The 13343-nt window shown below is 35.9% G+C and overlaps 1 protein-coding gene across 6 annotated transcripts in view; it reads left to right on the forward strand.

The window, feature by feature from the left end:
• The window catches only part of Bmpr1b (bone morphogenetic protein receptor type 1B), a 276179-nt gene that overhangs the window by 174634 nt on the left and 88202 nt on the right, over positions 1 to 13343 (forward strand). Inside the window, exons 1-3 of one of the 6 annotated variants that reach the window (XM_048813648.1) lie at positions 7092 to 7208; positions 8311 to 8391; positions 9364 to 9445. The exons of 3 other annotated variants lie outside the window; for them this stretch is intronic. The gene's annotated coding sequence lies outside the window, so the exon portion shown is untranslated. Of the gene's footprint in view, positions 1 to 7003; positions 7209 to 8310; positions 8392 to 8962; positions 9446 to 13343 lie in introns of those variants that run through there. 2 more of the 6 variants (XM_048813652.1, XM_048813651.1) reach the window with 2 other exon arrangements.

Below are 13343 nucleotides of genomic sequence, written 5' to 3' on the forward strand. Positions count from 1 at the left end.
GGGTTAAATCCCTAGTATCAAGGGGTAGGGGGAAACACAAAAAGAGAAAAAAAAAATAGAGCATCTGGTACGTCAGGTTAGTAAACTCAGGGTTTGCACAGTGTGGAATTTTAGCTCTCTGGAATTCAGGTGCTAAAGTGTTAACATATGCACAACCAGCATGTCTGATGTTTTTCAAACAAATGACAAATGGCCTTTTCTCATTTAGTTCCCTCTAAGTGGGGCAAAGTAGACCTTCTAGAAAGTTTTCTCTTGGCATGAAGAAGGAAGGCTCTTTTGTTGCAACAAACTCAGACTCATCTAGGGAGGGAAGAACTACTCACATGGTTCTGCAGACTTCATTCATCAACTTTTCTTCCTCCTCAGTCTGCAGTGCTGTCTCCCTGTACCCTCTAGAGCACAGGCCTGTTCCAAAGAAACAAATCTCTTTCCTCCATTCCAAGGCACCCCCTCATCTTAGTTGCTTCCCTTGTAAAATGGAGCCAGTGCACTGAGTGCCTGTGGGAAGGTTTAAAAGAATGTGTGCAAAACACTGCTTTAAGTTAATAATGACCTCTGTATTTGATTATTATGTCAATTATTTTATGAAAAATAATTAAAGGGGAGTCCTGCCTCTCAAAGCATTTGAAACCCCTGACTCTGGATATTCTGCTGTGGCTTCCACAGTGTTTGGTGTCATCTTCCTCTGATCCCTTCTGCTCCAGCCCTCAGAATTGCTGGCAGCCATGTTTCCTGAATGTTCATTCAGAGTCTCTGAGTCCCCTATCTACTGAACGGATTATTTTTGCCTTAGATGTTTCTTACAGAACAAAAGCAAATGGGTCCCTACCCAGTGAAGTAATGATGTCTGATCCTGTAACCAAGTCGTGGGACTCTTGAGGCACACTCAGTATTCTCATCTGTAAATGAGAATGGCCTTCCTTACCACACAGGGAGGCAGTGCAGACTAAATGTAACATTTTAGGGACATTGTGTGATATCTAACAAAGAGTAACAGCTTGCCACATGGTATATCTCAGTCATCTATCATTGTCATTGCCATTTTATATTTATTTGGAAATAACTGTGCTTGTCTTCTCTGGGTTCCTTGCTTCCTTACTCCTGCCTAGACATCTTCCTTCTATTTGGTTTCAGTTTTGACCTGAGATACTCCTGTTCACCAGGTGATGTGATTTGCCCTAGAGTGATTAACATACAGAAGAACCTCAAGTTTTATCTGTCACCTAGGTCCCTATTACTGGGGTACAACTTTGACTTTATATTCCTTTAGTGGAGTAACAATCAACTAAACATTATGTGCATGTATGAGACTTCTGGAGGTTAGTTGTTTTTAACTGCAGAGTTTATCTTACAAAGTGTATTGAGTTAATTTTCTTTGATAGTTTTAATCCTGTAAGTTGTCTTTAAATCTCTTCCTACTCTATTAATGTTCTTTGCTTTGTTTTCTCATAAATTATTGTTAAATGGTTGTGTGTCTGATCTTTCTTTGTGCACAGGTTATACATATAATTTTTATATTAATAGAATGAAAATAGTTTTTTTAAAAAAAGAACTCTGTGTTTTCTAGGTAAATGATATTGCCATTGATTTAAGATAGCATTCTATCCCCATATTCCACAAAGCATCTTTCTTTGAAAGATTTGGTTTTGCTGATGATCAAATTATGCACTGTAAACACATACATAACATTGCAATGTCATAGAACACGATGTGGGACTTTTTGTTCTTTCTCAAAAGTAGCCTCAAATTCCAGTGACAAGTTGTGGGGAGGAGCAGTAATAAGAGTCCAATCCTATAAAGAACATGTCATAATGTCTACTCCAGAATATTGGGCTCTTGCCTGCTAACAATGATAATATTTATATTTGATGAAAAACAGCTTAGGCTATTGACTGGTATTTAATTTATGTCAAGATATTCTCAGAGTATTTCATATCAAATATATTTCCTCCATCACTTACATAAATGCATCAGAAAAGATGCCCACTAAGTATAATTGTTATAAAAATTTTGTTTAATGTTTGAAATATATCCTTAATAAAATGTCTTCAGAAAAAAACAGCAAACTGAGATTTAGTTTATAGTAAGAGTTTTGAAATTTTAAAGCTGGAATGAGATCTGATTCTCTATTTGTGTGTGAATTTTTTTGTTGCTAGTGGTAACTCTAGAGAATTTTTTTAAAGGCACCCTTTTAATAACAATGGTCTCCCCAAATATACTGTGGCATTGCTTTAAACTTTATTAAGTCTGCCTTGGACTCCCCCTTCTTATTCCTGAGTAAAGGGAAGAAAAGTTTGGCAGGCTCCATGCTGTGCACTTGATTGATGTCCAGAACATCTGAAGGACTTTTGTGTCCTGCTTGCTCTCCATGAGTGCATAATGTGTGAATACTTAAGGAAGGTCAGCCCTTATCACATGTAATCTAGGCCTGAAAGCAGATCAGCAGTGACAGTCATATCCCGTAAGTAAGGACACAAATCATCCTCTACATGCTTTAGACAAGTTGTGGGATATTTTGTCTCTCTTTTTACCGCTTCCCACTCATGGGGGACCTTGGCAGAGCAATGAAAGCGGAGAGGAGACGTGCTCAGAATAATGTGTCACCCTTTCACGGGAGGAAGGGATTGTTTATTTGTAATGATGTGATGGTCTTTCACTGTGCAGCTGAGGGGAGCTCTGGGTTGTTAATGACTAGTGATGTGGAATGCTGCAAATTAGACCGGGGTTGGGAGGCAGCAAGCAGACTGAAAGCAGACCGAAGTTGTGGTCTTTAGAAACTCCAAAGTCAGGGGGAAAGTTTTTATACCTTGAATTCTATTGTTTTTTTTTGTTTTTTTTTTTTTCCTTTTTGCCCTCATAATAGGGTAAGGGTTTTTGTTTTGTTTTGTTTTTTAAATGTCAGTGGTTAGTTGAAAATCAGAATAACAATATAAATTACCAGTAGAATTCTGAATGCTGTGTTCTGTTTTCGGCACAACACATGAAAATTTGAAAAGTATTTTAGTGCAAGACCATGGAATGGTGAAGCCTGAAAATGCTATAACTTTCAATAGGAAGAAGGCAATAACTATTGTTTTTAATGCCTGTTTATTTGAACAGAAGTTTAATTAAAAGTTGATTTTATTCCAAACAATTTTAGCAAGGATGTGCAAGTAACAAAGAGAATAACTTATTATTTCCCATTAAGGAAAATTAAGAATTTTGTTGTGTTTTCCTGTATAAAAAGGAAAATATTTTCATATTATTCCTGAAACTTTACTGTTTAAATTCAGCTGCAAGAAGTAGTCTTTGCAGTCAGTTTATACAATAGAAAATAACCTATATAGATGCCTCCAGAAACAAGGAATTGCTTTCCCATGTCTGTAGGATAAAATCAGAACTTGTACTTAATGGGGTATGAGTCCTCTCCAACTGCTCCCAGTCTGCTCCTCCAGCCTAGTTCCTGCTCTGTAGACTGATCCAGTTTCTCATGTCCGCTACTCATAAATGTCTGTGCTGGCTTTTCTTTTTGTGTCGTATTTCTTGGCCCTCCCTTCACCCACTTATCTTTGAAGACCTGGTTCAAATGCTTCTCCCATCGAGTTCAGCCCCCACCCTTGGGCAGAATTAATCCCTGCCATACTTTTCTGTTCCTTCAGCACAGGGGCAGACACTTGACTGCATTGTCACTGTTTGTTTGCCTATATGTGTCTTTACCCATGACAAGGTAAGCTTTTTTCTAAAACCACGTGCTGGCTTTTTAATGTCCTCACATCTCATTCATTAGACACAGTCCCCCCAAATGTAGCAAAATGTGAATGTTTGTGAGAGAGTAAAAATCTACATATACATAAAACCAGGAGGTTTGAGTGATTTCTATGTGAAAAAGTCACAAATTGAAATTGGTAACAAGATAGTCTCATTTAAAAATGATTTTTATACTTCTCCAAATGCATGAAAATTTAATGAATTAAGTAAGAATAAATTGGCTAAAATATACTTTTAAATTTGAATATAATTTGAATTTTCTTAAAACTTAAGACATATTTTGATAAAAATAATAAGCAGTGATGACATGTCCTACTCATATTGTGTAATCTCTGTACTACGCCTTTTTTCCTCTTCTTGCTTTTCTCTCAGGTTTGCATTTTCAAAGTAAGACCTTTTTTAAAAAAATTTTCTCTTAGAGCTTTCATTGAGGCCTCACTTAGTGTGTAAATTAACCTGTAGAATTAAGTTGGCTGTGCTAAAAGCTGAAGAGCACCTCAGGCTTAGGCATGCTGTTCCCCTTTCCTGTATTTCTGCTTATAGATAAAACACGATTCATTGGAATAGAAAATGTTGGGCAGTTCAGGGAGGCAAGGGTGACAGTTCACCAGCAGGTACACAACCCCTGGCAGTGTTGGCTCTAGGTATAGAAGTCAGCTCCACTCTTAGGAAACCAGGGTGCAGATTTAACTGCACTTATTGATCTGGTACACTTAGATGACTAATTAGATTGGATTTTAGAAATGGAAACATTAACTGTGGCTAAAATGGTATACAGTAGGGTGAGTGGATTAAATCCTATGCAAATCTGGAATGCATGTCTGGCCAGCTTTCTGATAAACACAACAAGAGATTTATTAGGGTTTTTGAGACCTGATTATTGTATGCATTTTAAAAGAATATCTACTTTATGACCAGCACCCACCAAACAATAGAGGAAAAAAACCAATAGGGGTACATCTTGAATTTCTTCCAAGAAAGAAATCTATATTAGTGGAGTAGAAACCTCTCCTTAATGTTTTTATCTAATCTTCATTTCTCCCCATTCAGTTGGAAATTGTGTTCAGAGATTTATGCTACATGCTGAAGTTTTGAACCTTTTTTTAAAAATTTTAATTCATCAAGCCAGTCAGTTTCTCAAAAGCCTTTAGTTACTTGTTTATTATATAGTCTCAACTCTGTAACCTGTATTCAGAGTCCTGCACAATCTGGTTCCACTCTGTCTAGCTTTCTTTCCAACTTACAAATAGGAGCTGTCTGTTCCAATAAGGTTTTTCTTCTCGTGCTGTTGCACTAATGAAATATTTATTCTTACATCTAAATCTTGCTCATTTCTCCTTCTCCACCTTCTGTGCTACTGTATACGTTGTTCAATACATCTTTCAGCAGCCAGCTTTCCCTTCAGTGTTTGGCCTAGGCTCATCTGTCCCCTACTCTGAATGTCCATGTATGTTCCTTTTGGAGGTACTTCATCTTAAAAGATGTAGCTTTTTTCTTAATTACTATATGATTTTTTTTTCCTGTGATGTTTTATGTTTCGTGAGCGCATCTGCTTGAGCTAGCAAACAGTTAAATATCAGAACAAGTTGTTGACATAAGTTGGTTTGAACTGAATTGGGATTCCGGGGGTAGAGTAAGATTCTCTATGCTTTGAACCATTTATAGATATCCATATCGAGGACGTGGGAGCAGTGGGAGCTGTCCCACATTTCAGCCATTCACTCCTTGCGCTAACACTCAATGCTTGTTTCCAAACTGGCCGTGGAACCATGTTGTGAATGTGGCTCTGAGCCAGACAGAGATTTGAACAAATTCAGTTGTTTGATTTTTGTCTGTTTTTCCCCACTTATCACCCACCTCTCCTGATTATCACTATTTATTTTACTATTTCAAAATCTCCTATCAAAGAGGGATACTCATAAATGACACTGAAAGACAACCCCTTTTCACTACTCCCAACTGCCATTTTCCCAACAAATAGGTTGCATGGCTTCTGCAAAATGCGTGCTTCATTAAGTTCTGAATATTCAAAGATTTCTTAGGTGACTAAAAATACTATATTTCTGTTAAATTTTGTCTTATGAAAGTGTAAATTGAAATAGTGTTGGATTGATTGCAGTGTTTGTAATATTAGAAAAAATAATTTGGGGGCTCCCTAAGGTGAAAGGTGATTTGAATGTCCCTTGTAGGGTAGTGCTTAGGGGTACAAGGTTAGGTGGAGGTGTGTGTGTGTGGGGTCTCTTTTAAAAGTGAGAAGAGAGTGGAGATATTTTTCCCCAAGAAAATGATTCCAAAAGTATCAAACATATCATCATGATATCTTAGATGTAATCATTGAAATATTTCTGCTTCTATATCCATAAATCCTGTATCAGGCAAGCTGATGAGGTTTAATAATTATTTCTTTTGTATCTGTATTGTAGTTTTCACACTTATGACAATTTAATTACAGTTATTGTTCTCCTTATATTGGAAGTCCTCAGAGTAAAAGAAAAGAATATTTTTTTAAAGACCCTTAGTGTTGAAAAGAATTATTTAACATTAAGGAAAATGAAACCTTCCAAAAATGTTCACAGTTTGCATTGAAACATAGTTATAGTCGAAATCTAAAAAGTTGAATAACTTATATTGGTTTTATTATATAAGATTGATTAGATCCTCAACAGTTTGTTTTCTATTCAGGTAACTTAAAACTGTTATTATTTAGAATTAATTGATAAGTGAGAAGCATAACTCTGAAATATGTTAACTTGTAGTGCTCATCAGTGATGTCTTACAGCTGACCTTTTATCATTATCTGTGCACTCAATTCAAAAGTATTTGCTTCATTATTTAAATGTTGACGAGGAGTGTAAGAAAGCTGCTGAAACATGACACTTGGATGTGTTGCACTATTTGTCATTTCATCAAAGGGAAAAAAATTCTCCTTTCTGCATTTCTCAGTTACAATTCTCTGCTGAGGAAAAAAAAAAATAGAAAGAAACAAGCTCTTTTCTGACAGTAAAGTGTAAGTGTGGTCTGCTGTGGATTCCCTCCTAGCTGCTCAAGAGATTTGGTGGACCAGGGTGTTGCCAGTGCAGGGTGAGGCCCCCTCCTGTGTTGGCCCTTGTGTGGGCAGCTGGGTCAGGCTCTTTTCTTAGGAAAACAATCCAGCTCGGGGGTCCTCACCGCCTTTTGTTGTCCTCCCCTCGAGGTGATCAGTTGAAGTCTCAGTGGTGACAGAACCAGTTTGTAACAGGCTTGTCTTTCAGGGTCCTGTCTCAGGCTTGCTGGCAGACTTGCCGGAAGATCTGACAAGAGTGGCAGCAGAGGAGTCTCAGTCAGAGAAGGCCAAGCAAGGAACAGGAGGCGTAAGCAGGCAGGTCACAGTGACTGCTCTCCTGCTGCAGTGGGTTGGCTTGAAGAACCAAACTGGCAGCTTCACATTTCCTTGCTCATTCTTCTCTCTGTGCATGCGAGGGGTAAGAAGATGAGTGCCACACCACAGTGCTGACAGGGAGCTGAGTTAGTATCTGATTTTGTGGCTTTTGTCACAGAAGGGAAAGTTCAGGGCAGAGGCTCCATGGCTAAAAATTTCCATCCCCTATCCTCCAACTGCTCTGTAATTTTTACAACTTTCTCTACTAGGGCAAAGCTTTCTAGGTAATCTATTAGAATAATTGTAAAGGGATTTAAAGTTTCTGTTTTCTCTAATAGGAATCAAATATGATCCAGTTTGAAGCTTTGAGAATGAAGTTAATTTTTAACAAATTGTGACAGTTTGTGTTTAAAGTGCTTAAGAAAGTAACAATTCTAGCAAACTTTGTTTTGATTATGGTAATTTGAATACTGTTAGATTTTTATAAGTTAGCTAATTAACTTTTAACTTCATTGCAATTTTTATATCGATGCACTGAGTCAGTCTGTAAGTTACAATGACAGTAATTATGGCTTGTGAATATATGAAATGTTTGTCAACATTTAAGCACAGGGGCTTGATTGGCAGTAATTTTGTCCAGAAAGATCATTTCTCATATCAAGTTAATAAAAGCAGTTTTTAAAAATCATTTTAAGTTTTTGAATAAAAGAAAGTTCAAGAGTAGTTGAACTGTTTTCAAATTAGAAAATAGGTAACTTAATGAATATGAAATGAATATGGTGTTAGTAATTGCAGTAAAAAAGTCATGATGTTAGATAGAAATTAAAAATGATGATTTTATAAAATTAAGCCAGATAAATAAAGGAATATATATGAGAATGAAATGCATTTGTAGTTGAACTTTTTATGTACTTCTGAATGTGTTTCATAGAACTAATTTGGCTATATTATTTATGCAGAAAGTATGTCTTATTAGTTGGCATATACTTTTAATCGACACAGGATTAATATTTCCATAGTCTGCAAGTATTTTCTGTGACACTATGAAAGTGTATTTTATGACTTGGCTCTAGGGAAAAATGCTTTGAATTTCTAGTGTAGATAATTGTAACTCAAAAGGAATTTTGTGCATTGATATGCAGGAATGATAGATAGATCATTTACCTCATTTGCTAGTTTAATTCTTATCATCTCCTACCTTCTAGAAGAGCACTGAAGGATCTCAGAATTAAAATTAAATTATTTTTAAGAAAGTTCCAGGGAGCTCAAAGCATGATACACATAAGGTAAAATTCTTATTCCTTTCTTCTAGTTACTGTTACTACTACTCTATTGTCTGAAGGTAATTTTGAATTTTCTTTTGGAATTTTCCTCAAAACCTGTGAATTCCTTAATTCGCTACTGAATTAAGCCAATAAAAAGCAGAGGCCAGATGCTGCATACAGAATCTTTGATCATGTTTCTAGTCTCTTACAATATTCCCTAAAATAATGTTGTAAATATATATATATATATATATATTTTTTTTTTTTGAAGTAATGAGGTTGAAGCCCAGAGACATTCCCTGCTTTCCTCTAGTTATGTAGTCTTAAAACAAAAACAAAACAAAACCAGAAAACTCCCTGTCCAGGACTCTTTTGTGTGTGTGTGTGTTTGTGTGTACCCCAGTATATACTGCTATTTATCTTGTAGCCTGGTGGTGAAGACTATGAATTCTGGACCCACGATGCCTGGGTTTAATTCTGCTCTGTTGGTTACTAGATGAGTGAACTAATATTGATGTCTTAAATTTCTCTACTGTAAAATGGCAATGATAATTATATTTACCATAGAATTCATTTATTTTTAAATGAATAAACATACCTAAGTACTTAGAATAGTGTCTGGTGCATGTGTAATATTACCAGAGAGTTTGCAATCATAAATACAATCATTAATAATTATCTTATGCTCAAACTGAGAGGCAACAAAGTTGGAAATGTACATTGAAACAAGATTGTGAACAATCTGTTAGTTCACTTTAATGTGATTAGTAGCCTGAATCCCAATTGACATTTCAAACTTTGTCACCAATTAACTTTACCTTTTTTTTTTTTGAGGAATTTCCCTATCAATAAGGTTTTAGAAATGAACTTGGGTACTTGTGACTTTTTCCTGATGAATACAGAATGTGCTATAGAGATTTTGAATTGAACCTGTTAAGCATCTTTGACTACTGAAGTGCAGTATTCACTGACAACTTGTTACATGCTTTACAGTCATTAATTCTGCAGCCACTTCAGTGAGAATGATGATCGCAAAATCAAAATAAAACAAGAAAAAGGTGAATATGAAGCACAGGTAAATAAAATGGCCATGACACTTAAGCGGGTGACAAAGCTGAGATTAATATTCTTAGGCCTTAAATCCTTGTTTAGAGTAAATGTGTTTCAAAATAACAAGTAGAGATATTTGGAGAGAGTGAGCTTTGGGCTGATAGAAGTATTTCGTTAATCAAATGCATGGAGACCTAAACATTTTATGTGGAAGAAATCTGCATGGTACTGCAGCTCCACTCCAAATGTCGCAAAAGCTGCATACAGTCCCAAGTGGAGAGAACACTTTGTACTTGGGGTAGTAGTAATAGTAGACTGTGTATAGGGACACACATAGCCTAAATCTCATCACTGCCTAAATCTTATCTTGAATGTTAAGTAATGAGCAGTCACAGTCTTAGAAAAAAAGAAGCAAGAGTACATCTTGGTAGGGGTTTTGAATTTTATGTTTTTTGTTGGCATGCTGTGATTGCTTCAAGTATGCATTTTTAAAGCTAGAGATCCTTAAATGTGACATTATCTTTCTGAATGTGAAAATATGATCTGCAATGGTGAAAATCTGTAGTGCTCATTTTTACTTAAAATCAGTTATTTAAAAAATTGAGCTACTTATACTACTCTGCCCCTTTATTTTCAAGGCATAGTAGAGAGCCTCTGAGTCCTAATGAATGTGATGCAATGTGTAAACAGCATTGAAATATTCTTTTGGTCACTACCATTATTCTTAAGTTCTGCTAAGGGAATTTAGTAGAGTTAGATAATGCTAAACTGATAAACCTAAAAAAGTGAATACGCTGTGTTTGTTGTTCTACACATTGGCAGATACAGTGTGCCCTTCCTGGCAAGAATGGGCCTCACGTTCTGGCATTTAGAAAGGTGAAATTTTTATTTGGCTATATTATATTGCTAAATGTACATGTGAAATTTCCTACAACCCCCTCCACAAATGAAAGTATGTTAATAGGTTATTATAGTGATACAATTAATATAAGAGTTAGCAGCCATCTTTTAATCTCTAGTTTAAGAATGGTTCTACATCATTGGAGATAGTTAACACCAAAAAATGGTGAGACAGGAAGTAGGAGTCAGCTCTCTTTGAATACAAAACAAACAGATTCCAATCTCCATGGCCTCTATAGTTTTATAGATTTTATATCCTGTCTGTCCATTGTCAGGTCATATCCCCATAGTTTTCCTTAATGTGTAATATTCATATCTGCCCTAGCTGACGCTAATTCAAAATTCAAAATTGCTGTTATAAAATACTTCAATAAAAAATAGTTCAAATAGGTAATCCAGTAACAGGAAGATAACAAACAGGGCTATGAATGCAGAGTTTCAAAATTACAGTGGTGATATTGCTATAGGGTGTCAATATTTGGTAATATTTTTTCAGTGAAAAATGATCCTTGTTACCATATGGCAAAATATAGTGAAAATCTGAACTGTTAGACCAACACAGCTGTTAAATGCATCAATGCAGTGCTGTGTTTAAAATGTTTTCTACTGCCTCTATTATTCGGCATTTCTAACAATTAATCTCAGGCTATTAATGGGCAGTAACTGCAAGTTGTGGTGAGCATCACAGATGTAAGAAATCTGATCTCTGTGGTAAGTTACCTAGGAGGAAAATGACTGAACTATAGCTTTCAACCTAAGTTCTATAGATTGGATAATAAACATTTATAGAACTATGTACTACAGACTCAAATCATATTTGATTTAACTTTTTTATGAGAAGTCATTCTTTAAAAAAGTGATGGAAATCACACATGTGGAAGTCTTATATACATATAAATATCTGTGTATATATAATTTAATCATATATTCATGAAGGCTATGAAAGAATAACTGTATTAGAAACATCATAGTAATATTAATTTTTTTCCTCTCTAAGCCAATTGAATTTGGAATGACATTCTAGAAATCTTCTATTGATTTATAACTGATAGGAACAAATCTATGGATTTTTTTTTCTAACTTTTCAAGTGCATATCTATTTTTATAATTCATACAAGAAATTGAGCAAAGACTCAAGAGAAAGTATCAACTATTATAGGAAAATGATCATAATCAGCTAAATTTTCTGTCACTACATTACTTATGCTACAGGTTAGATCCAGATGGACTCTGTTGGTCTTTTCTACTACTAAACTTTCTATACTTTTTTTTTCTTCTTAAAAACAAGTGATTTTGTGAGGTGGATTTTGGAGTGTGCACATAGAATAACCTCACTCTTACACTAGACCCCTCCACAATTTTAACTTTGAAGAAGCTGTGGCTTTTCAGTGAACTGATTTCTCTACTTAATACCATCTCCATCACATTTCTTTTATTATTAACTATTCATATAAAATCACATTATTAGTATGGATATTTTGGTTGTAGAGAGCAGAAGCTTTAGTAGAAAACAAAGTTGAATGTAGACATGAAGAAAAACTAAAGGAAACTAGGGCCTCCCGAGAAGGCCGAGAAGTGAGCTTCTACTGTGTGTATCTTTTTGAGGGCCTTCCTGGGCAGTCTCTCCTCTCATGCCCCGCCCCTCGTTTAATTGCTTCTTTTTAGTTATACATGACAATAGAATCCATTTTGATGTAATTACAAAAGCATGGAATATATCCTGTTCTAATTCAGTCTTCTCTTCTTGCTTATGTTCTGATTCCTACTTTTATTTTGGTCTAATAAAATTCCTCAGACACTCCTTGGATTTAGGATATAATGCAGATCTTTATTTTGGTGGGGGAGGTGGGTATCAGAGGTTAAACTCAGGGGCACTCAACCACTGAGCAACATCCTCAGCCCTTTTTGTATTTTATTTAGAGACAGGGTCTCATTGAGTTGCTCAGGGCCTCGCTCAATTGCTGAGGCTGGCTTTGAATTTACAATCCTCCTGCCTCAGCCTCCTGAGCTGCTGGGATTATAGGCATGCACCACTGGGATTACAGGCATGCACCACTGGGATTACAGGCATGCACCACTGTGCCTGGCTAAAATGCAAATCTTTGTATGGCCCACAGGGTTTGATATCAGCTGCCTCTGACTTGCTTTGCATCTCATGTCACTTCTCATTAAGCAACAATTAGATACACCTTTTACTGTTTTTTTAAAAAAATCTAAAACTTTTTCTCACTCACATATTTCACATGTACTATTTCTACCGTCTGGAAAGTTCTTTGCCTTTCTTCTTTGCTTATCCATAGGCTAAATGTCATTGAATTTAGTTTTCCTTAAGAGTGCAAATTGAGATTCCCTTGATAGAATCACTCCCTGTAAATTTTATTTTTCTTTTGTAGTTCGCATCATGATTTATTATTATATAGGTCTCTCTCCTGACAGGAGCTTGCTTCTCAAAAGAAAAAGCTCTGTCCATTTTGTTTATAGCTGTCTCTGGAGTGTACAGCACAGGTGTTCCGTGTAGAGGAGTCTGCCTCCTGGATATCCTCAGTATTTCTTATATGACCATCAATAGTGAAAAGTCCCTGGTGTTCTGAGACCTTTTCACTTAGATCTCCAGAGTGCAGTTATAAATGTTTCATTGTTGTTTGTTTGTTTTGGAAGTGCTGGGGATCAAATCCAGAACCTCACACAGGCAAGAATTCTACCACTGAACTGTACCTCAACTTTTTATATTTCATTTTATTTAATTTTTTAAAATTTTTAGTTAGGGTCTCACTAAATAGCTGAGACTGTCTTGAACTTGTGATCTTCCTGGTTTAGCCCCCCAAATAGTGGGCATTTATAGGCCTGTGCCATCATCATACGTGGCTGTTTCACTGTCAAAATATTTTCAAATTTTGAGAAAAGGATTTGATTGGCTGCTGACCCTTAGAATAATCATATGTAACCCAGCTGTACTATGTAATTGCCCAATACCAGGATGCCACTAGATGATAATAACCACTGTGGACATGTACAGTTTTTCT

This window comes from Marmota marmota, unplaced genomic scaffold (assembly GCF_001458135.2).
Source record: "Marmota marmota marmota unplaced genomic scaffold, marMar, whole genome shotgun sequence".
NCBI classification, from domain to species: Eukaryota; Metazoa; Chordata; class Mammalia; order Rodentia; family Sciuridae; genus Marmota; species Marmota marmota.